At 38.1% G+C, this 25,809-nt stretch overlaps 1 pseudogene; it reads left to right on the plus strand.

The window, feature by feature from the left end:
* The first annotated feature begins 124 nt into the window (after positions 1-124).
* LOC149256565 (zinc finger CCCH domain-containing protein 4-like) lies at positions 125-24,973 on the plus strand (annotated as a pseudogene).
* Positions 24,974-25,809: the final 836 nt, after the last annotated feature.

A 25,809-nucleotide genomic window follows, 5' to 3' on the forward strand; every position in this document is an offset into this window, starting at 1 on the left:
TCGCAAGATAAAGGTGTTCTGGGTTTTTGTGGAGGCGAGTATTCGAACATGGATCAACCGCAGGCCGCACTTGTCCCCTACAGTTCATAACAGCTTGCAAAGCACGACAAAATTCAAGGTAGATATGCATAACATGTATATCCGAGTGCGCAAGGACCCAGCACGAAAATGGGTGAAGCTTCCGTTCATCACAACGGATGATGCAATCTTCGCAGTAATTGAGTCATGGCCTCCGGAGTGGCACGCCCTGAACTTAGCAGAAATGGATAAGGTCGCAGCTCAGCAAAGCAAGAAGGACACCAAGCTGCACATCGCGCAGCTGGCTGGGAGAAGGCGCCAGGAACAAAAAGCAGCCACACAGCGGAAGGCGACTGATGCAACAATAGCAACAAAGACGAAAGAGACCACAACTGCATCAACCAGAGAGCCTGAGGAGGGCCAGGAGATGTCCATGGGGTGGCAGACTGGGGAAAGGGATAGGACTAAGGAACGTGCGAACCTTGGTTCCGCGTCGACCCAACTCAAGAAGCCACACGGGCCTGAGAAAACAGCTCCCCGAAAGAAGGGAAAAGCCATAGAGATGTCTATCGACCTGATCATGCTCACAGAAGGTGATATATTGGATACAACAAAACGATTTGTGAGGTCACAAATGATGTGCTCCAGGGATTACGGATGGAGCAGAACACTGTGTTGGGGGCGCTCAGCACGCAGCTACAAGGTTTACAGGTACATGACCCCCAAATAGGCACAATGGCCCAGTATGTCACAACAGGAATCATCGAGGCTGAATAGACGCTACGCGCCCGTATGGGCAAAACCTTCATCTTGCCCAAAGGCACGCTAGAAACAACAAGCGAGGGTGACTGGGCTGCGATGAGCAACATGAAAGGCGTCGGCTTGAACTTGGCTGCCTTACCACGTGAAATTTTGTACCAACTGTAGGATGGGGTCATCGCAGAGCTCTGCGCTCGGGAAGGCCGAGTGATCCAAGTCCTGCATGAACAGAAAATCAACATGGACCAGCTCAGCATCCAGCGGGATGAGTTGGTTGTGCAGGCTTGCGGATTGGAACAGGCTATAGAAGATGCATGTAGGAGCGTTCCAGAGTTAGCCGTGCTGGCAGAACTCCCAAAAATAGAACAGGTATATAGATTGGCAGTCAGAGTCTGCGAGGCCTGGGAGGAAATGACAAAGGTTCAGTTGGAGCTGAACCTGCAAATCGCCGAGCTGCGATTGAAGGCGCAACCCTCCACGCCCCTAGAAGTCGGAGAGCAGTGTGCCCGCATTATCCAAATGGGGTTGAAACAAATTGACTAGGCAACAGAGGATTGTACCGGGCTATTGGAGCAAGCACTCACCATGCTTACGCACCTACAGGAAGACCCGAATCTGCAGCGCCTAGAGACTAAGGTGCGCGAGTTGCAGCAGGAGTATGACAATGTCCAGGGCACCGTGCAGATGGTTATCCTTACTCAACAACTCGCCAGACTACAACAGGCAAGGGCACTAAAGGACCAATTAGACACTGCGTGCTAAAAAGAAGCCCCGCTTAAAGAACACATCCAACCATGGATTGATGAAGCATTCACAATTACAGCTACCATTGAAGAGAAGCTGGCACAGATGCAGAAACTATATATTATTGGACAGAAAGGTGACCCTGCTCATGAAGGTTCAGAGCTACGTGTACAATAGATACAACAGACAATCGAACAATGTGTTGCGGACACCTAAGCTGCGCGCGACCTCTTGGATGGACTTCGTGCCAAGATCACCACACCAGCAAAGTGACTCGAAATGAGTCACGATGATTGTGTTGGGGGTCTGTTGGGCAGCGAATCCCCCCATAGCATGTTTTTGGGGCTTAAAACCTGAGTTTTGGTTAATGTAATGTAAAGAATCCACGAAATGCAGGCACGGAGCGCGAAAGTTTAGATGAGTCATGGGGTTGTTCACCCTAAATTAATGTAATTGAATGTAAATTGTGTTGGCCTACCCATGGTCCGCGGACCATGGGATTGTATAAATAGAGTGAAGCTCTAAGTGTAAAGAAAGTTTTGGGTTTTGGAAAAAGAAATAGATAGATACGAAGGCATGGTTAGAGATAAAAGTGGATCTAAAGGTATTGGGTCATAGTAGTAGGTAAAGGCTCTGTAGATGAGTGAGCAGAGGCTTAGTAGAGTCTGTAGTTGAGTGCGTGGACCCTTGCAACTGAGTGCGCAGGGCGGAGTCGAGTCTGTATTAAATTGAACTTGAAAAGGATCATTAATAAAGTTAAGTTGATTTGGCATATTGTGCATCTGTTTTGTAGATCTATATTTTGATGTTCAGCGTTAATGGTATCTGGTTATCTATATGCGTGCACTTGTATGCATGTTTATGTATGAAAACTTTCTAAGTAATTAATGAACAAAACCTAACTAAGGAAGACTTGGGTAATTAATACTTGTCACACTGCGGCTGGTTATCCTTACTCAACAACTCGCCAGACTACAACAGGCAAGGGCACTAAAGGACCAATTAGACACTGCGTGCTAAAAAGAAGCCCCGCTTAAAGAACACATCCAACCATGGATTGATGAAGCATTCACAATTATAGCTACCATTGAAGAGAAGCTGGCACAGATGCAGAAACTATATATTATTGGACAGAAAGGTGACCCTGCTCATGAAGGTTCAGAGCTACGTGTACAATAGATACAACAGACAATCGAACAATGTGTTGCGGACACCTAAGCTGCGCGCGACCTCTTGGATGGACTTCGTGCCAAGATCACCACACCAGCAAAGTGACTCGAAATGAGTCACGATGATTGTGTTGGGGGTCTGTTGGGCAGCGAATCCCCCCATAGCATGTTTTTGGGGCTTAAAACCTGAGTTTTGGTTAATGTAATGTAAAGAATCCACGAAATGCAGGCACGGAGCGCGAAAGTTTAGATGAGTCATGGGGTTGTTCACCCTAAATTAATGTAATTGAATGTAAATTGTGTTGGCCTACCCATGGTCCGCGGACCATGGGATTGTATAAATAGAGTGAAGCTCTAAGTGTAAAGAAAGTTTTGGGTTTTGGAAAAAGAAATAGATAGATACGAAGGCATGGTTAGAGATAAAAGTGGATCTAAAGGTATTGGGTCATAGTAGTAGGTAAAGGCTCTGTAGATGAGTGAGCAGAGGCTTAGTAGAGTCTGTAGTTGAGTGCGTGGACCCTTGCAACTGAGTGCGCAGGGCGGAGTCGAGTCTGTATTAAATTGAACTTGAAAAGGATCATTAATAAAGTTAAGTTGATTTGGCATATTGTGCATCTGTTTTGTAGATCTATATTTTGATGTTCAGCGTTAATGGTATCTGGTTATCTATATGCGTGCACTTGTATGCATGTTTATGTATGAAAACTTTCTAAGTAATTAATGAACAAAACCTAACTAAGGAAGACTTGGGTAATTAATACTTGTCACACTGCGGCTGGATCTACGTGAAGGCAGTCCCACAGGACGCAAGGAGCCTACTGGTACGCATAAGTTAGTAAGCGTGAGGGTTGAATCACGTACCTATCACCCATATCAAATATGCCCAGGGTGCAGAAACTTGGATCCAACACCCTCCCATACTACTTCGGGTGAGACCTCAGTCTGCGCTCCGTAGACTGTTGCCGAAAGGGCCAGTAGTACCGGGATTTGCTTGGCTAAACTCACTGTTGAACCTGGGTCGAGCCCCAAGTAGCCAACAACTTGATAATTCAAAACATACATCCTAGGGAATCTTAGTGAAAAACTAGATACCGTTAAGATACAAAACAAGAAAAAGGTCGAGAATGTAGAATTATCTATTTTTTGTCCCAAGTGTAGGAAGAAACATGCCTTAAGTGTTAGGTCCCTATACTACTAATGTAGCCCCTTATTGTTATTAGTGCAACCCCCTTATGGTATTTTTGTGCCCATGTAGTCCCCATGTTGTTATTATTATGGCCCATAGAAGCCCACTACTGTTATTGTTGTGCCCTTACAATATTATTGTTATGTAGGCTCTAATTATATTGGGACCACATAGACTCCTATATATAGAAATGAGGCATTTTGATTTGTATAATCCAAAAATTGTTCATTTGTGTAATGTAAAGGAGGTTTCCTCCTCGAAGAGACTGATTTTGAAGTCATTTATCTATATTTTCTATCTTTTTGTGAGCATAACATTTGGTATCAGAGATTTGGCTTCTACGGTTTCACTGCTCCAAATAGGTCATTGTGTAATTTTCTCTATAACTTTTTCTCTATGAAGTTTCAGATGCTAACACAAAAACCCATTTGATTTGAAATGTTTCTGAACCTCGGTTCCAAATTTCAGATCTTGTCTCACTATATTTTTGGAGATATAATCTAAGGAAGTTAGGGTTTTGCAAGCTCCAGAATTCCATCGAAAACATGTCATTGTGGAATTTTCGCTATAATTTCTCTTCTATGAATGTTCAGACTCTAAAATTAAAATCCATGTGAGCAGAAATCGTGGTGAAGCTTGTTCCCAAATTTCAGATCTTGTTTTGATATATCTTTAGAGATACGGTCCAAGACATTTAGGGTTTCTGCAGGCTCCCGAATTACATCCCAAACAAGTGACCTTGGGAAAAGCATCATAACATTCTCTCTGAGAATCAGATTGAAATTTCATAAGAAGTTATAGAAAGAGGAAAGATTTTGGTTTTATGTATATCGATTTCAGGTCCTAAGGTAGAAACAGTGACACATGGTACATCGTACAAGTTTGCACTACTGAAAAAGTATATAATCGGGTTATCTTGGGAGATTGGGCATAACACTTTCTTGGAGAATCCAATTTTGATCAGACTGGTGGAATTAGAAAGAGGACACAGAGGGCTACCGCAGGTCACAATTTCAGAATTTGGAGATATGAAACTACAAAGTTACATTCATTTCAAGATCAAGCTCCTAAAAGAAAGAAAAAGAGACATGAGGAAGTTTGATGGCAAGGATCCGGTAACATGGATACTACAGATGGAGAACTATTTTGATATACATGATGTGAAAATGTTACAAAAGGTATGTATTGCATCTTTATATTTAGATCTGAATCAGTTTGTATGGTGTAGCGGGCTTTGTTCTCATAAAGCACTTGTCACCTAGTCAATTTTCACGGAGGAAATGATAACACATTATGAGGAGACAAAGGGCAACACCTTCTTTATCCAATTGATAAATCTCAAACAAAAGGGTTCAATGGTAGAGCACATTTAGGAATTCCAAAAATTGAATATAAGAGTAAATGATATTCTAGAGAAGCAGAGGATTGATGTCTTCATAGGGACTTTAAAAGATAACATCCAACACGAGGTTCACCTTTGGGAACTTGATTCATTGGAGAAGGCATACATGTTAGCAAGAAAAGTGGAAAGCAAAATTATGGCAACAAGGAAGTCTACCACTCGAAACTATAAAGATGGAAGTTTCTCCCAGCCTTCCTCAGCCTACAAGGTTGACACCACAAAATTTGGAAGAAAAAAGAGAAAAAGGGCTTTGTTACAATTGTGATAGAAAGTACATTAAAGGTCATAAGTGTGCTGAGAAGAAATTATTTTACATAGATTGTGAAGAGGATGAAGAAAAGGATCAAGAAACGTCAAAAGAGGAGGATATACACCAGGAACCAACCCTAGATAAAGAAGAAATGAATCCGACCATATCTTATACTGCATTGGCAGGAATTACCACTCCTCAAACTCTCAAGATAGAAGGACATATCAAGAAGAAGGTTTAAGAAGTGAAATAACAGGAAGAAAAGGATCAAAAAACTTTAAAAGAAAAGGATACTCACCAGGAACCAACCCCAAAGAAAGAAGAAATGAATCTAACGATATCTTGTAATGCATTGGGAGGAATTACCACTCCTCAAACTCTCAAGATAGAAGGACATATCAAGAAGAAAAAGTTTCAAGAATTGAAAGATCACATCGAGCATCAACAACAAGTTCTCCAACTTTTAAAGGATAACTTCACTTCGGCGCAAAATCAAATGAAACAACAGGCAGATCAACGTCCCAACGAAAGAAGTTTTGACATAGGCGACTGGGTATTTTTACAACTACAACCATATAAACAAATGTCCCTCAAGCAATCTAAGAAGGATAATAAATTATCACTAAAGAACTATGGTCCTTATAAAGTGCTGCAAAATATTGGTACTATGGCATACAAATTGGAGCTTCCTTCATCATCCCGAGTGCCCCTAATTTTTCATGTTTCATGCTTAAATAAGGTTATAGGTGACAAGGTGCCAGTTCAAACAATATTATCAAAACTTGACAAGGAAGGAAAAATCATATTTGAACCTAAAGCAGTCACGGAAACAAGAACCTGACAACTATGAAATCGATCAATTTCAGAGTATCTCATCGAGTGAAAGAACTTACCCATTGAAGGTTCCACATGGGAGGATGAAAATTTTATATAGAAGCATCCAAAACTACTCAAGCATTGAGGACAACATTTTTGAAGGGGAGGGGCATGTTAGGTCCCTATACTACTAGTGTAGCCCCTTATTGTTATTAGTGCAACTGCCTTATGGTATTGTTGTGCCAATGTATTCCCCATGTTGTTATTATGGTGCCCCATAGAAGCCCACTATTTTTTGTTGTTGTGTCCCTACAATATTATTGTTATGTAGGCTTTGATTATATTCGGGCCACTTAGACTCCTATATATAGAAAGGAGGTATTTTCATTTGTATCATCCAAGAATTGTTCATTTGTGTAATGTAAAGGAGGTTTCTCCCTCGAAGCAGCTGAATTTGAAGTCGTTGATATATCTTTTATATCTTTTTGTGAGCTGGTTTCATAACATTAAGAGAATGTACCCTTGATATTATATAAATCTGTGTCATGTGTGTTGAAACAATAACACGAAGGAATTCCCTTCAATACCTGGTCTTAAAGCTATTAAATCAAGATGAAGTTGGAACAAGCCAAGCTGAATCTCTTTGTTTTATTGCTAAAATACCATGGAAAAATCAACAATAAAATATGAATCAAGGTTTAATACTCAACCATATGCACAACTATAAAACAATTGGATTGCACCCATGCCATGGCATCCTTGGCCCCCACAATCTCAAAATCCATCTTCGGCACAAGGTTGGAAAAATAGTTATGGAAAATATCCTCAATATCCTCAATTCCGACAACCTTATACTTAATTTCCACCACAATATTATCCTCCTCAATCAACTCAACCTTCTCAATTTCAAAATCGAAATCAACAACTTTCATTACCATTTCCTCAAAAATCCAATCAACTACCTGCCTAACCACTTCCAAATCCAAACAATAAAAATCAACAAGCTATTTATAATGTTTAAGGATAATTTTTTCAAGCTTATATGATTACCCCATTAGGTCTAATTGATGTCCAACTTAGATCTCGTAGGGTTTTAAAAAGGAAGTCACCAAAAACCGACATCCAAAAATCTAAAGAGGATGAAATTCACGAGAAAGATACAAATCTTGATCAATAAATATTCCTCTAAAGGAATATGTTCCTATAAAATCCAAGGATGAACAAATAAATCAAGCTCCTACAATTCCGCTAGTAGAACAACCTTCTATTTTTTTGCAAGATTCACCTTTTCCTGAAAGGCTCAAAATTGATAAAGGAATTAAAAAACAAATTATTTTACCAAATTATGATATGTTAGATGAACTTAAGAATATTTTCTTTAAAATTCCTTTATTACAAGCTATAAATGAAATACCGATATTTTCAAAAACTATTAAGGAGCTATGCATTAGAAAACCAGGAAGAAAGAGAAAAGATGTTAGAATAATCCAATTGGTATGAAAAATTGCTGATATCATGATGGGAAAACCTATTTTTCAAAAACATCTAGATCTTGGTAGTCTCATTGTGAAAATCTGTAGAAATTCTCACTGTATATCACCTGATAATGCAATGTAACTAAAGTAAAATACTTGATTTGCTTCTACTATCAAACTTACGGAAGCTTAATCGTTTTTGAGAAAGATCAAACAGAACACGTATAATAGGGAAGAAGATTCAATCACACATGAAACATAGAAGTATAATCTGGGGAAAGCCTTAGCTAAAAACCCCGCTATGTGTATTATTATACAAGGTGGAAATACATCAAGATTACATAAAGCTTTAGCTCTCACAACTAACCAGTGCTTAGTACAATCCCTCACTACTCCTCATAGACGGACTAGACAACTCATATGCCTTTCCCTCTATCCTCGAAGACTCTTATTTCCTTACGCTGTTTTCCCTTAGTGCTCCTCCTGTAACCTTGTGTGACACTGATCTCACACACTGCTCCAACACACTATAAAACTGCGCAATCCTCAAGAAACCAAATCACATTGCCTGATGATGGACTCACTAAGCTAGTCCAAAACATTGGTTTCATGAATTGTTCACAGGTTTTTCCACAAACATAAAAAAAACCTTATTCCTTCTGCAGGGATGAGTTTCCTTTATAGGAAAATTCCTCCAACTGATAGTACAATGTCCTTGTCTTTAATCTCAACTCAGCCTTTTTCTGAACTAAGATGCATGAGCTATTTATGAGAGAATATTAAGTTATCTGGAGTACACTAGTTTCATGCATGCATGCATTAACTGACTAACTCACAATTAGTTCCTCACACTGTTTGGAACTAATTTAACTGGACTTAACTCAGTTAACTGAGCTAATTAATTACAAATCAAATACAACTCATCCTTATCTCCTTAATTAAGGGATAACTTCCTCAATCAAAGGCATAACTGTTGCATGACTTCACAAAGATTTCATGTTTGAATTTCTCCAACTAATTAACTCAGGATGAATTAATTAATTATTTTTCAAACAAATGGTGAGACTAAATTCGAATTTTAATTCTCAATTTTAATTCAAGGACAAAGTAAAATTGGAATATGTCTTGAAATGCTATCTTTAGCAATGCTATTTTTAGCATTTCTTATTTCTATTTTCAACACTCCCTCTCAACAAGAAAGAATTCAACTCGATCCCGATCCTAAACCTTTGGAATGTTCTGCATACAAAACTTCTCTCAAGTGTTGTTGCTCCAGCAACTCTAGAAACAAAAAAAAACATCCAACCTAAATCAGAATGATCCCTCTGTCATCAAAGTCTCTGACTGCTATTGCCTTTGTCGACTAAAAACTTTGCACCTCTGTGCTCTTCAGTATCTGACTGATCTAGTCTCTGTCACTTTGATCTCTGACTGCATCAATCCCATTGATTCCTCCTGCTGCATGCGTGTTGCTGTTGGTCCTATCTCCTAGCACTGCACCTCCTCTCATCATGTTGCATTGTGATGCCCAATGCTGCACTGCATTTCAGTTACTGAGAAGTAAGTAACTGATTTCCCAACTGACCTCCTTGTTGGGATAGAAACACCCTATGATGTTGAAGCTCCCTTTGCCACTCCATCCACATCTGTCTCTACCCACTCAGCCAGTCCTGCTACTCCTCGTCGGGGCTCCCATAGAAAGGCCTAATCAAAGAGGCTAGGTACCTCAAGGATCCTGCCCCTATTTCAGCCTTCATGGGACTATCACTTCACATTGCCCCACCTCACACCTGGAGGTGTGGCTGCATGTGATCCCTCTGCTAACTTGGCTCAAAATCCCCCCCTACTAGAGGTCTCTGCATGAGTGGATGCCTACACTCGGTCTCTTCTCACCATCTCCAATTGTGGCCCCTCCATAATTGTTTGAGACTTCTTCTGGGACTGCATGTTGAGAGGTAATTTACTCTCCCTCTCAACCACAAATTCTCTATCATTGGCCTTGTTCCTCAAGGATTTGAATGCATCTTGAACCTCAAAAGCATACAGGTTCTGTACACATGAACCGATCTGTTTCACCTGTCCCGTGGTGATGTGTCGAAGGAAAACATTTCCCTTACTGAAGACAACATCATAGCCTTTTTCCTCCAACATCGCGATCGATACCAAATTCTTCTTCAGTCCAAGCACATACTTCACATATATCAAGGTGATAAGAGCTCCATTCTCCCTCTGAAAAGTAATCGTTCCCACTCTTGAAACACTATACCTTTCATCGTTACCCATATCTATGCGCATATTGAGGTCTTTCTCCTCCAAGGTACTGAATAAAATTTTATCACCGGTCATGTGGAATGAGGCTCCACTATCAAGAAACCAACCACAACCCATCATCGATGACACCATGCATGTGATGAGGGTAAAATCCAATTCAAACTATGAGGCCAGTACCTCACCATATGATCCTTTCGAAGATCTCTTCTTGGATTTCTTCAATGGGCAATTAGTTGCATAATGGCCCACCTCGTGAAAATTAAAGCATCCCACTTTAGATTTGTCAATCTTCTTCCCACCATGGGAAGAACTTGATTTGGAATGAGAATCCTTCTCCTTCCCTTTCCTTGCCTTACTGGCTATGGCTAGATTTTCTTCATCATCATGCTTAGATGAAGAACCATCTCTGGTGCTTCTCTTGATCTCCTCCTGCATCATATCCAACCACAGTCGTTCCCAATCCGACAGTTTCTCTCTTCCATTCACTGAGTCCTGGTAGCTATGCCAGCTCTTAGGAAGACCGAGGAGAGTAAGATTCACCATATCATTATTGGCTGTCATGATTCCTACATTTCCAAGCTCATCTCTGCAGGTGGTGATCTTGTTCAGATATGTAGAGATCGTGTTTCCCTTTTCACACTTGATTTTCTGAAGCTTGTCCTTCAGTGCCAGCTTCCTCTAGTCACTGTTGTTCTGATATAGATCCTTCAATGTCTTCCACATTGAAAACGGAGTCTCCTTCCCATGGAGACTCGAGACAATATGGTCTCGAACTCCCTCCAGAAGAATCCTCCTCGCTCTCACCACACATTTCTTCCATTCCACCAATTCTTGGGCATTAGCTGATGTTGGCTTGGGGACTTCTTGATCAATGAAGTCCTTCAAATCATTGTCTTCTAATACCACTTCCATGCTATGTAATTCAATCTTCCATCCAGGGTATACTCGAGTCTCAAGCCATTGAATGCCATTGGTGAACTTTGGGATGTGATAAGAAATCGTTTTTGTACCTACAATCAAGAACTTCAAACTTTTAACTTCTCCCTTCTTTGCATACTGTTCTCCACTTTGATCACCTTTGCTCTGATACCATGTAGAAATTCTCACTGTAGATCACCTAATAATGCAATGTAACTAAAGAAAAATACTTGATCTACTTCTACTATCAAACTTGCGGAAGCTTAATCAATTTTGAGCAAGATCAAACAGAACACATATAATAGAGAAGAAGATTCAATCACACATGAAACATAGAGGAATACTCTGGGGGAAGCCTCAGCTAAAAACCTCGCTATCTATATTATCATGCAAGGTGGAAATACATCAAGATTACACAAAGCTTTAGCTCTCACAGCTAACCAGCTCTCAGTACAATCCCTCACTACTACTCATAGAGAGACTAGACAACTCATATGCCTTTCCCTCTATCCTCCAAGCCTATTTCCTTGCGTTTTTTTCCCTGGGTGCTCCTACTGTAACCTTGTGTGACACTGATCTCACACACGGCTCCAACACACTGTAAAACTGCGTAATCCTCAAGGAACCTTATTCTTTCTACATGGATGAGTTTCCTTTATAGGACAATTCCTCCAACTGATAGTAAAATGTCCCTGTCTTTAATCTCAACTAGGCCTTCGTTTGAACTCACATGCATGAGTTATTTATGAGAGAATATTGAGTTATCTGGAGTACACTAGTTTCATGCATGCATGCATTAACTAACTGAACTCACAATTAGTTCCTCAAACTATTTGGAACTAATTTAATTGGACTTAACTCAATTAACTGAGCTAACTAAATACAACTCACATACAACTCATCCTATCTCCTTAATTAAGGGATAAATTCCTCAATCAAAGGGATAAGTGTTGCATGACTTCACAAATACTTCATGTTTGAAATTATCCAACTAATTAACTCAGGATGAATTAACTAATTATTTTTCAAACAACTGGTGAGACTAAATTCGAATTTTAATTCTCAATTTTAATTCAAGAACAAATTAAAATTGGAATATATCCTAAAATGCTATCTTTAGAAATGCTATTTTTAGCATTTTTTGTTGCTATTTTCAACAAAATCTATATCAATAGTATTGAAATTACAAACACTTTAATTAATCTAGCAACATCCATCAATATCATGAGTAGACAAACAATGGAGCAACTTAAACTTCCTAATCTTCAATATACTCCTACATTATTACAATTAGTAGATATATATGTTATCAAACAAGATGGAATATTATAAGATGTGTTTGTTTCTCTAGATTTTTGGTAATATCCTGTAGATTTAATGATTTTAACCCCCAAGAATAATCTAGGAGGCCATCCATTAATCCTTGTTAGACCTTGGCTAGCTATAGCTGATGCATTCATAAGTTGTAGATTTGGTGATATGTATATCTCTGATGGAATTTCCACTAATAAATTTACATTGTATCCTCCTGCAAAAACAATAACTAAAGTAGAAACTGAGATTTGGATAGATGACAATAATGAAGACTTTAATGATTTGCAACCATTTTATACTCTTTCACAATTAAATGAAGAAGATCAATTGATAAATTTAATGAATAATAATGATTCTTCTTCATACTGTGAGCAAGATCAAAGTTTTCAAGAAAAATTAAATATTGAATATATATCATCTCAAAAAATGGCTTTACATTCTATGGAAAAGTTTGGAAATTCTCAAGTAGAATTTTTTAAAGATAAAACATTAAATATTAACAATAATTTGGAAGAATTTCGAAAGAAAAAATTTGATACAGATGCTACAAAAACACTCTTTTTCTTATGCATGGGATTACGCTGACATGAAAGGGATTGATCCTAAAACTTGTATGCATCATATATATATTCAAGAAAATGGAAAACCAGTTAGACAACCTCAGAGAAATATGAATCCAAATCTGAGAGAAATTGTTAAGGAGGAATTACGAAATTTACTTAATGTGAACTTCATCTATCCAATATCAGATAGTCAATGGGTGTCACCTTTAGTGATTGTTCCTAAGAAAAATGGAAAATGGAGAGTGTGTATTGACTATAGGGAATTAAACAAAGCTACTTTGAAGGATAATTTTCCACTACCTTTTATAGATCAAGTATTATATACCTTGGTAGGAAATACATATTTTTCATTCTTAGATGGTTTTAGTGGGTATAACCAAATCCAACTAGCACTAAAAGATCAAGATAAAAATACTTTTACATGTCCATGGTGAACATATGCCTATAGGGTTCTTCCCTTTGGATTATATAATGCACCTGCCACATTTCAGAGAGTAGTCTTAGGTATATTTTCTGATCTAATTCATGATTGTGTGGAAGTATACATGGATGAATTTACTGTGTATGGTGATACTTTTGAAGAAGCTATTTAAAATTTGGAAAAAGTTCTTATTAGATTTAAAGAGGAAAAACTTTCATTAAGCCATGAGAAATGTTTTATGATGTTCAATGAGGGGATTGTTTTAAGCCACTGTATTTCAATTTATGGAATTAAAGTGGATACATCTAAAGTAGAAATAAATTCTAAAATTTCAATTCCTATTTGTCAAAGAGATGTCAGAAGTTTTCTCAGATTTACTGGATATTATAGAAGATTCATAGAAAATTTCACAAAAATAACCTCTCCACTTTTCAAACTCCTTGCAAAATATTGTGAATTTGTTTAGAATTCTAATTGTCAGAAAGCATTTGAGACATTTAAACAAAAGATTATTGAAGAAACGATTTTAAGAGGACCTAATTGGACTCTTCCTTCCCATATTTCTACTAATGTTTCAGATACAACTTTAGGAGATGTGTTGGGAAAAAAATATTAACTCATTATTTTATCTATTATACAAGCAAAAATTTGAATCCAGCATAGTTAAATTACACTATAATGGAAAAATAGTTTTTAACTATTGTGCATAATATTCATAAATTTCGTCATTATATCACTAGTTATGAAAATTTCATTCATACAGATCATTCTGCCATTAGATATCTAATGAAAAAACTAGTCACTAATGCTATAATTACAAGATGGTTGCTATTGTTACAAGAATTCAACATTACTATTCTTGATAGACTAGGAAAAGAAAATACAGTTGCTGATTTTCTTTCTAGAATGTAGACTAATAATGATGATGTTCCTGTAAAAGATAATTTTATGGATGAATATATTTTTGCAGTATCTACTAAAACACCTTGGTTTGTAGATATTTCTAGTTATTGGCTACAAGAAAATTGCCTCCACAACTATCAGCTAGAGAAAAGCAAAAAGTGATCAAAATCAATGCACCTTATTCTTGGATAGATGGAGAATTGTACAAAACTAGATCTAATTTGATTATCCGAAGATATGTTCAAGAAGATGAAGTACCTGAAATCTTGAAATATTTCCATGATGAGCCATGTGGAGTACATTTTGCTGACAAAATAACTGCTTACAAAATCCTTCTTTTGGGATATTATTAGCCATCCATTTTCAAGGATGCCAAATAATATGTCAAAATATGTAATAGTTGTCATATATTGAGGAATCTTTAGATGAAATGCCTCTACAACCACAAGAACTTGTAGAACCCTTTGAGAAGTGGGATCTATATTTTTTTGGACCAATAAATCCTCCATCTAAATAGAAAAGCTAAATATTTGTTTAAACATATTATGTCACAAAATGGGTAGAAGCTAAACCTCTTTTATTTGCAACTAAAAATGTTGTAGTTACATTTTTTTTTGAGGATATTTTTACTCGTTTTGGCGTTCCAAGAGAAATTGTAACAGATCAGGACACTGAATTTATATCCAAGTTGGTGCAAAATATCATGGAGAAATATAAACTCAAGCATCAAAAATCTACCCCATATCATCCATAAGCCAATGGACAAGTAGAATCCACCAGCAAAGTACTTGAAGTAATTCTTATTGAGACTATAAATTTGCATAAGAAGGATTGGAAAGAAAAGCTTCTAGAAGCACTATGGGCATACTGAACTACATGGAGGAATACAACTGGACATACTTATGAGCTTGTCTATGGAAAGCAAGTTTTGTTTCCAATTGAATTCAAAGTGGAGATCTTCAGAACAATGGCTAAATTGGGCCTTTATCGATTAGAATCTTATAAATAAAGATTATCACAGTTGATCTAAACCGCCAAGATATCTTGGTTTTTAGTTGATATTCTAAGATGCCGATCCTTTATCATGCATAAATGAAGAGGGGGAAGAAGGATTCAAAAAATTCTATATAAGAAAGCCATGGGAGAACCAAAATATGAGACATTGTTATGCTGGCCAAATTGTTGTTTGAGAAAACCACCATTGCATTATTGAAGCGAAAGAAGGGAATAACACTAGCATGTTGGCCATATTTCTTCTAAGAAATTCATCATCTTAGTGAGAGAAGAGGAATCCACCATTGGAGAGTCTTCATACTTCTTTGGGAGAGAGGAGAAACTTGCAAATGGATTGAGGAAGAGAAATCCCCTTGCCAAGGATTTTTGGGCTCCATAGCTCAAAGAATTCTCTTCAAGTGTCTAAGATTCATCTATTGTATTCAACCTCTACTACGAGTATTCAATAAATGGATATTTTTCCCATTATCTTATTGATTTGTTTGCTCCATTCGAGCATTGTTTGTTATTTACCTCTTTGTTTAGTTTATGTTTATGTATGCATTATTTCCACTATTTAGAATGTTGTGTTTATTTAAGTCTATCCACTAACAACACCAATTTTCATTGTGATCCTTTGTAGGGAACAATAAATTGCTAAGGAGGTGTCTTTTGGTACACCTGTGCCCCAAAAACACTACCACAGGAATGGTGACCATATTATTATCTTTTCATTAATCTAAACATTGTTTTTGTGGGACCTCCTCTCTGCACAACCATCATACAAGGTGCCCAACACCTCTCTGGAATTTTTACAGACCCTAAGGGCTTGTTCTGAGTCCACAGAAGTGAAAGTTTTCCTTTTCTTTATTGCCCATGTGTCGTTTTCGCTGACAGATGTGCACACGTGTCTATGTGCACTAAACACGTGTAGTCAACAAAAAGAAAAAAAGAGCCTTTTATTTGTCTCTTTTCTTAGGTGATTGGTAGCCTTTAGTGAATTGCCTTCACTTCAGCCTTCTGTATTTTTTGTTTAACACCCCTAGTTTCTTTACTAACCTCAATTGGTGAAACAATTAGAGTATTTTTTTATTATTTTGAATTTGCAAATGCACACATAGCTTAGTTAGGGAGAAAAGTAAGTGGCCAAATCCCACATATGTTTTTCAATCTATTTTTGCTTAAATTTTCTACAAATCACATAACTTAATTAGTAAATAAGTAAGTGGCCCATCATCCACAAATATTGATACTAACCAAAGCATTTCATTCATAATTTTTTTTAGGGACTAGGAGAAAATGTTATTAGAGAAAGTAAGTAATCTCTACTTCCCTTGCGTCTCTTAGAAGGACCTAGTCTTGCACATGAAAACTTTCTCGAAAGCATTTGAATTCCATCTCCCTTGTTAAAATCCACATAGTTTAAAAGGGAAAAATGTAAGTGGCCCATAATCCACAATATATTTCTTTTTTCCATGCAAGGAATAATCAAAACTTAGTGTAATTAGACTGATATTGTAGAGGATCACAACATATCTACATATTATCACATTTTGTATGTTCACTTGCACCACACACTAAGTTTCCATATGCTTTGTAATCAAGGGCATCCAATTTTTGGAGATTTTGGTACTTAGTCTATTTTGGCTTACAAAATCACTCCATAAGTGAATTAAGACTCCTTAAAAACAACCATAACTTGAACCAACTAAGTTTCCCCACAGGGGCCACCAAAAAATTTATAGTTCAGGTTAGGACCATTGGGGTAGGCATCCCATAAGCCGCCATGGTCATGTTACACCTTTGAAACACAATTGTTAAATTTTTAGGGAGCTTAAAATCCTTTAATCATACCACCAAAAAGAATACTCGAGCATGGCATAGACTCGATTCAGAAGGGGTTCAGATTAGGTCAATGCATGCGGTACTCTTTGGGGCTACCTAAACCATCTAGTGCTCGAACCTGGTAGATGGCTACCAAGAAGTTAAATATTTGAATTCTCATGTGAGACAAAGGTACTTTAGTAGAAAAAATTTAGGGCATCCTTTCCCTATAGGTGACGGTGCATGCAACACTTCAGCCTTATTATCATTATCTTGGTTGATTCTTCGACTGCTAGAAGGCGTCACTAGTTCTTTCAGGACGTTGCCCTAGGACCCATCAGAAGATATCTTCGCAAGGCCCAGTTACTTTGAGAGTGGATATGATGATTAAGTCTACATTGGATGTTTTATCATACGCAACAAACAAAAACATTTTTCTTGTTTGCTTGATCATATAGTTTAATTATTAAAGGAAAATAAACCATTTATATTTTCGCTTTGTTTTATGTATGTGATTAGATTGCATTGACACTGATCTGATAATGAGATCTTAATAATTAATAAGGTATTACAGACTCATGTGCATGGATTTTCCTATGTTATTTTATGCAATGGATCGATAAGATTGCGAAATACATAGACAATGAAGCAGTAAAATATCATAATAGACAAACACATATAAACACAACAAGTTTAATAAGGAGTTCACCCAATACTCCTGGGCTACATCTCCTGGTCCAGCCTTTAGTGGTGACCTCTCTATTATGTCTTCAGAAAAGAGTTTTACAAAAGTATGAGCTCAACTTGAGTCTCAACACACAACAGATCAATAACAGATTTTTTCTTGAACCTCTCAAGCCTCTCTGAGTACACAGACTCTCTTAATCACTCTCTATCTCTGTCTTTGCTCTGTCTTAGCACTGCCTTCAATACTGCTTATCTTTGTTTCTTTCTTTTGTGGCTTTAAAGCCAATTTTCTTTGCCTGTTCATTTCCGCTTCTCGGCTTTCTGTCTCTTGGCCTCTGTCTGCTCGAATCCCTCTTCTAGTGATAAACAATCATTGTATAATGCATTAACGGGAGGTGGCCACCTATTTTGCAACGTAAGAGTGCATTGGGCCTTTGGAATCCCTGAGACGACTGCTTTCTGTTAACATAGAGAAATGTATTCAACTATGAATATCCGCCAAAAACATTGTTCATCTGGACTTCAAATGTCCTCAAATCCGATCTATTCTCTTATCGAGTCCCCCTGTAAGTCGCTGTCACATATCGCAATGGCCTATTCCTTTGTATTTTAAAAATACATTAAAACTGTGACAATAACGTAAAAATGGATTTTGACGGATTTGAAATAACATACAATAGCCTTAAGGAACCCTTTCGGGTCCGGCTTATCGCATCGACGCTTCGTCCTTTATATTTCGTTTGATAAATGAAATACACAAATACAAAGGAAATGGTGGGTTCTCGGAACCCAAATTATATCAAATGTGGTTTATAATGTTATTGGGTTCAGTCAATCGTATCGCATATATGTATGTGCATATAGCCTTGCTCTTTGGTGTAGGTCCGATGCGATATTGCGATATCGCAATCATAAGTCGCCCAGTCTCTAGTCTCCGTAAGCTTTCCCCTTGGTGTTTCATTGATGCGATATTGTGATTCAACTTGGGCCGTCGATCTGCGCGCTTGATTGATGGTCCTCGTTGATCACGCCGATTGCTATCGCAATTTTTATGTGGTGTGCTATGATTTTCTCCACCTGTCACTGCCGATTTGCGATTTTCTGACTCGATTTGGAACGTTGATCAGCTAGATCTGACGGCTCCTGTGCATTCACTGTTGCCACCACCGATAGCTCTACTTTTAATGTTTTTTTCATATTTTTGGTTGTCGATAGTGTTTTTTGATGGTTCTAAGGGTTCATCCCATGCGATGGTTTTGATATTTTGAATGATTTTAAGAATACTTTGAAGACTTGGAGAGTGTTCTAGGATCCATTTGGATCAGAACTTCCCACTGCAAAGGCCTTTGGACCACCAAACGTTAGTTTTCAAGCATCGCTCAAGTGAGGATACAACTTCCACACTTGCCCAATCTCTATCCATTTTTCACTGGTGGATTTTGAACCTTTGAGTCCAATTCTTAGGTACTCGACATCCCCTCTGAGCATGGTTCTCACCTTCCTATCCAGAACTGTATCTTCCTACAACTCATTAAGATATTTAGGCAACAGATCATCAATGGAAGGAAATTGACTTTGCTCTTTGGGATCCTCAATTAATGAAGGTTCAAATAGTCTTAAATTTTTTGCATTTACCATTGAATAGATGTGCATGTAAGCTGGAAAATCAAGGCGGAAAGCATTCTCACCAATTTTCTCAAGTATCTTGAAAGGCCCATACCTTATTGGCTTCAGCTTCTTTCCTTCACCTTGCATTCTATCTTTGTTGATATACAACCAGACTTGATCACCAACTTGGAAGCTATGCTCCATCCGATGCTTATCATGCCTTGCCTTGTACTTGGCTTGGCTCTTTTCCAACTGTTCCTACACTGCCTGGTGAATTTCTTGGATCTGTTCAATGAACCTAGTTGCTTTGTCCACATCGCTATGTCCATCAACTGCTATGTCCTTTTCAAAGACAAAATCCAAGGGAGACCTTGGTATAAAACCAAAACAAGTCTCAAAAGAAGATCTTTGTGTAGAAGAATGTTTAGCATAGTTGTAAGCATGTTGCACATAACATAAATGTTCATCCCAAAGCTTGGGATGCTTGCTGCAATAGCCCCTGAGCAACTGGATCACTGTCATGTTGACCACCTCGGTTTGGCCATCTGTTTGTGGATGAAAGGCTGTGATCTTCTTTAGCTTGGTGTCCATCAATTCCCACAGACTTGACCAAAACTTCCCAACAAATTATTTTGTAGGTTGGAGCCTCAGAACTGAACAGGACTAAAGTCATTAGGGTAGGTGCTCCTAAGTGCAGAACCACTACAAAACAGAGTTGGTGCTCTGGAGGTTGGAGCCTCACTAAAGTCCAAGTTGGAGCTTGGAAACTATTCACAATCAGATTTATACTTATATTGTATTTATTTCTTTACACTGTCTTGAGTTTTAATAAAAGCATTAAATTCAACTGTTGATTTCTGTGTTCTATGTATACATATACATATCTATATAGGTTGTTGGAAATCACTAGAACAATTAAAACAAAATAAAAAATAGTAAGAAATACTGATTGACCCCACCTCCCCCCAGTATTTCCAACAATTGGTATCAGAGAAGGCTTCTTCATACTAGCCTAACAGCTTGAAGAAGGATCCGCTGCCATGATGAGAAACCATGAAGCATCAGGAAGACCTCCTTTGTTCAATGGCACTAACTTTGGTTTCTAGAAGAAAAGAATGACTTACTACTTAATGTCCCTTGGACCTGAAGTCTGGCATTTTGTTCCAAATGAATACAAAATTACTTCCACTCTTCCAACAGACCAAGACGAGAGGAAAGCCTACATTGCAAATGCAAAGGCCATGAACTCCATCAGTAATGGAATCATTGATTCCAAGTTTACAAAAATCATGCACTGTACCTCGGCCAAAGAAATGTGGGAGAAGCTAGTTGGCTTGTACGATGGAGACTCAAAAGTCAAAAAGGCAAAGCTTCAAACTCACATAAGACAATTTGAAAGTTTGAGGATGGAAGATGAAGAAGATATTACAGCATACCTCCTTCGATTATCTGAAGTGGTAAATTCCCTAAAAGGATTGGACGAAAAAGTTGAAGAAAGTACCATTGTTCAAAATAAGCACTATAGAAGAAGCAAAGGATCTAGATACCCTCAAAATGGATGAACTCCATGGAATTATCACTGCCTATGAAATGAGGAAAGGTGGCCCAAGCTCCAAAGATGCAGCATTCAAGGCCTCATGGTCAAAGAAGGGGAAAGAAAGGAATGACTGTAGTGATGAGTCAGATGTGGAATCCAAATTGGCTCAATTTGTACAAAAGCTAAAGAAAGGATCTAAGCTTAAAGGAAAGTATCCTCTTATCTATTTTAAATGTGGTAAAATAGGTCATTATGCAGCAAAATGTCTTCATAAACATGATAGTGATGATGAAGGAAATTCTAAAAGAATGGCACATAAAAAGAAAGGGTTAAATAAGAAAAACTTCTTCTCCAAGCAAGATGAGTCCGATGAGGATGAGTTTATGGTCATCAAAAGGAAATCAGATGAGGAAAGCGATCATGATGAAAGCCAAGAAGCATTATTCATGGCACTCACAGATGATGATGACTCAGGGCTGGAAGGAAATGTAGATGAAATGTTAATAAGTGCCATTGAGAAAATGAGAAACTACGGAACAAAATAATTTCTCTCAAAGTGGAAAAAGAGGAAATAAGAAGGAGAGAAGATCTCTTGGAAGGAAAGCTTAAAGAAAAGGAAGAGACTTGTGAAGAACACGAGAATGAAATAGTGTCTCTGAGAAAGGAGTTGGAGAAAATTAAAAATGGTTGTAAAAGCTCTCAAATACTTGAGACTATTCTGAAAAATAAAAAACTCAACATGACAAGTCTGGAATAGGTTTCAAAGGAGAATCCTCAAGCACTAAGAATAATGCGAAAAGCTATGCCGATGCACTTTCCTGCAATCCAAAAGATGAAAAGTGCACCCCAGATCCCAAGAATGAAGAGAGAATTACTCCAAAGAAGAATGTGGAGTCGAATCATGGACACTACAGCAAATACAAACATGTACTCCACTAAGGGCCCATCACAAATCCAAAGAACGAGGGAGGAGTAATTCCCAGGAAGGAAATTGACTCAAACTATGGTTGCTTCAATAAGTACAAAACCATCTTTCTTGGACACTGCTTTCACTGTAAAAACTCCGGTCATCAAGCCAGATATTGTATGGCTTGCAGAAGTGAAAAGACAAAGCTAAAGGATAGAATAATCAACTCATATGCCCCCAAAAGGCAAGGACAAATCAAAAACTTTAATTCATTTGATCCCTTGACCAAATTTGATTTGATTTTCTCTTTCTGCTACAATAATGAACACTATGAACAAGACTTCCCACTCAAAGGAAGAAAGACGAGTAGCAAGAACTCCAGCATGGACAAATGCAACCTAGCTCTATATGCTCAAAATAATGGAAACCAGTGGTTTATAGATAGTGGGTGCTCCAGAAACATGACAGGAGTTGGCTGTGGCACAAGCGACTTGGACATACAAGCTTCGAAAATCCGATCAATATCAGCAAGATCAAAGCTGTACGAGACATCTCAAGGCTGTTCAAACCAAATCAAGCAGTATGTGGTCATGTCAACATGGAAAGTAGACCATAATCAGCCACAAGACAAAGGAACACTCTACATCGAAGCCCTTAGAGATCATCCATGCTGATGTATGTGGGCCAATTAGAAATCAAGCACTCCAAGGAGAAAGGTACTTTGTGTTATTTGTTGATGATTATACTAGAATGATGTGGATATATTTCATAAAGTATAAATCTAAAACTTTTGAGTATTTTAAGAATCTAAAATCCCTTGTAGAAAATGAAAAAGATTCAAAAATTAAGTGCCTTATAACAGACAAAGGAGGAGAATTCACATCAAGCGAGTTTAGTGAGTTCTGTAATATTCATGGAATTAAAATGGAATTCTCGGCTGCCAAAACACCTCAGAAAAATGGGGTAGTTGAAAGAAGAAATCGAACAGTCCAAGAAATGGTAAGAACTATGCTATTAGTAGCAGACTTACAACCTAGATTCTGGAGAGAAGCAGTAGGGACAACTATCTACACATTGAATCGAACTCAATTAAGACCAAATTGTGATAAAACTCCTTATGAGCTATGGAAAGGAAGACCTACTTCGGTGAAGTAGTTCAAGATCTTTGGAAGCAAGTGCTTCATAAAAATAAATGATGGTTCATGTTATCACTGAAAATTTTGTTGCCAAAATTGCTCAGACTAGCTTAAGGACAAAGTGTTTTCGCAGCGCATAAATCCTTTAGCAGTTTCGCAGCGCAACCTGTTTTAGTGATTTCGTAGCGTGCTACGAAATTGGGGATTTGTTCGAATCCATAGCAAATGTCATGCAAAATAGCTCTGGGGTGGATGCATTTTACAGGTGGCATGTTCTCAAGCTCCTACGTGTATGCTTGTCATCAGTTCTGAATCTGAAGGGAAAAGTCTGAAGTGTTGCAGCTGCAAAAAAACCTAATCCCCAAAGGTGCAGATATAACCAGATACAGGGACTACTTTAAGGATCTTGGTAAGGATGAAAGGGTTGAAGTGATTGCACTGCCGAGTTCCTTAGTGCAGCGTTCTGTTTTTCAATGCAAAGTGATGTACCTTGAACAGGTACTTGAACTTCTTAAAAAGAATCCTGAATGTCTATCAGATTTGGAATCATCTAAAGAAGGCCGTGATGAAGCTGATATAAATGATGAAGTGCACTACCTGATTCGAGATCTGGTGATGCATATGCATGAACAGGAGCAAGACCTAAAGAATATCAGTTTGGTTTTCCTACCAACATATCGGTCCCTGGAGCAGCAGTGGCTGCTTTTAAGACATTCTAGGATGTGTTTCAAGGTCCACGTTCTTCACAGTAGCATTGATATTGAACAAGTAACAAGAGCTATGCAAATTTTCCATTCTTATAGAAAGGTAATACTTGCAACAAATATTGCAGAATCTTCTGTGACCATACCTGGACTATCCTACGTTATTGATTCATGCCGCTCATTAGACATATTTTGGAATGACGACAACAAAAGACATGTGCCACATCTGGTTTGGGTGTCAAAATCTCAGGCAGATCAACGCAAAGGAAGGACAGGCTGTATATGTGATGGTCAGGTTTTCCGATTGGTTTCACGGCATTTGTTTGGTAGTTTGATAAACATGAAAAAGCCAGCGATGCAAAAGCTGTCATTGAGAAGGCAGGTTCTCACGACTAGCTGTGCTGCATCAAAAGCCATGAATGACCCCAAATTTCTATTTCAGAGGGCCCTTGACCCACCGAATTTGAAAACTATTCAAGATGCACTAGGTTTGTTGGTTTCTTTGATGCTCTGAAGGCACCATCTCATCATAGGGGAAAGTATGAACCAACATTATATGGAAATTTGCTTGGGAGTCTCCCCCTTTCTTTGGAGGCATCAATGCTTGTCATTAAGTTTGGTCAGTGTGGGTTTCTTAGAGAGGGTGCAATAATTGGTTCATTGATGGATGCACGACCAATGCCTATCATACAGTCATTTGGGCAGCAATCTTTGTTCAATAAATATGTGGACAGCTATTACAATGATGCTAATGGATCTGTTGGTTCTTCATATCATACAAAGACACTTATGGCAAATTTTTGTGCAATTCTGTTTTGGCAACGGATTTTGAAGGACAAGCATCGATTGCAATGACTCATTCAAGTGGCTGGCAATGAGATCTTCACAACTCAGACACATGATTTTGCTTCAATTGCTCTTAGGCTTGAGCAGGAGTGGTCTTCTTTTCACCATTTGGTGCACACATGCTTTCTCTCTCCAGGACAGCTTGAAGCAAACTTGAGTTTTGCCGTTGGCACTGAACTAGCAGATGATATTGTTACAGATGTTTGTATTCAGGCTTCATATGTTGACTCAGGGTCCTTGAATACTTCAAGTATAGGAAATGAGCTTACAGGAATTATCAAAGAGATAAGAACCCAATGTACACAACAGAATCTTTCATATTCTGAAGGACAATATTTCCATGACCAACCAACAACTGCCACACCTGTCTGCAAGTTCTTTGCCAAGGGAATATGTAAAAGGGGGAATAGCTGTTTTTTCTCACATACTGATCATGCTAAACAAGAGCTTGTGATAGTTGGAAAATGGAGAGCCACCCAATATTCAGAGGCTGTCAAGGCTGAACCAGATTGTAGCTGTTGATACATTGGAAGGTTTTGTTACTAAGAAGTTTTTTCCAACCATCTAAAGGAAAACATAAACTGTTTAAACAGTTTCGTTGTTTCGTAGCGCGCTACGAAACTGCGAAACTACTGTAGGTGCTGTTTTTGAACGAAAACAAACAGTTTGATGGGAGGATCAGATATTTGCCAAAGGAAACACCTAAGGAACATTAAGAAGACTACATGAGGCTATCCTAGCCATTCAGATAATGACAAGTGTGCCTTTTTGTAAAGGTGAAATATTTTGTCTCAAGTTAAAACTTTTATAAAGGTACTTTATGACCAGTTAGGGTTTGGCAGAAATGGCATACGAGGAGTATTGTTTTGGCTTGCACACCTGTTCATCAACGAAGCCTCCAGCGCATCTGGTATCATGATGGTGTTCTCCATTTTTGGGGTGTTAAAGAGTTGGAAACATGCTGCTACATTTTCGAATAGGTGATGGAAAACAGAGACCAGAAAAACAGGGGTTTGTCTCCTAACATTATTGAACCATCAACGCATCCAGTATCCGAAGCTAGCATGGGACATTGAATCTTCATCTCGGTCATCTCAGCCAAGCTAAAAGGAGACAGGTGTCAAAGAATAAGAGAGAATCATTCTACGAGGAGGATGAAGTTAGAGTTATAATTAAATTAGGACTCTTTAAACTCCATGTTCAACACTTATTGTATTTAATGAGTCAGTTCAATAGCAGATAGGGGTCATTAGTGTCAGGCATTGAGCTCCCCTCATGCTGGAGGAGGAGGCTCCAAGTAGTTAGAATTATGTTTCTATATATAGCTGGATTATCTATGTAATAGGGGTTGGATGTTT

The sequence above is a fragment of the Pinus tabuliformis genome, chromosome 7 (genome assembly GCF_031772625.1).
Source record: "Pinus tabuliformis cultivar Carrire ecotype Pingquan chromosome 7, CPIR1, whole genome shotgun sequence".
Taxonomy (NCBI): domain Eukaryota; kingdom Viridiplantae; phylum Streptophyta; class Pinopsida; order Pinales; family Pinaceae; genus Pinus; species Pinus tabuliformis.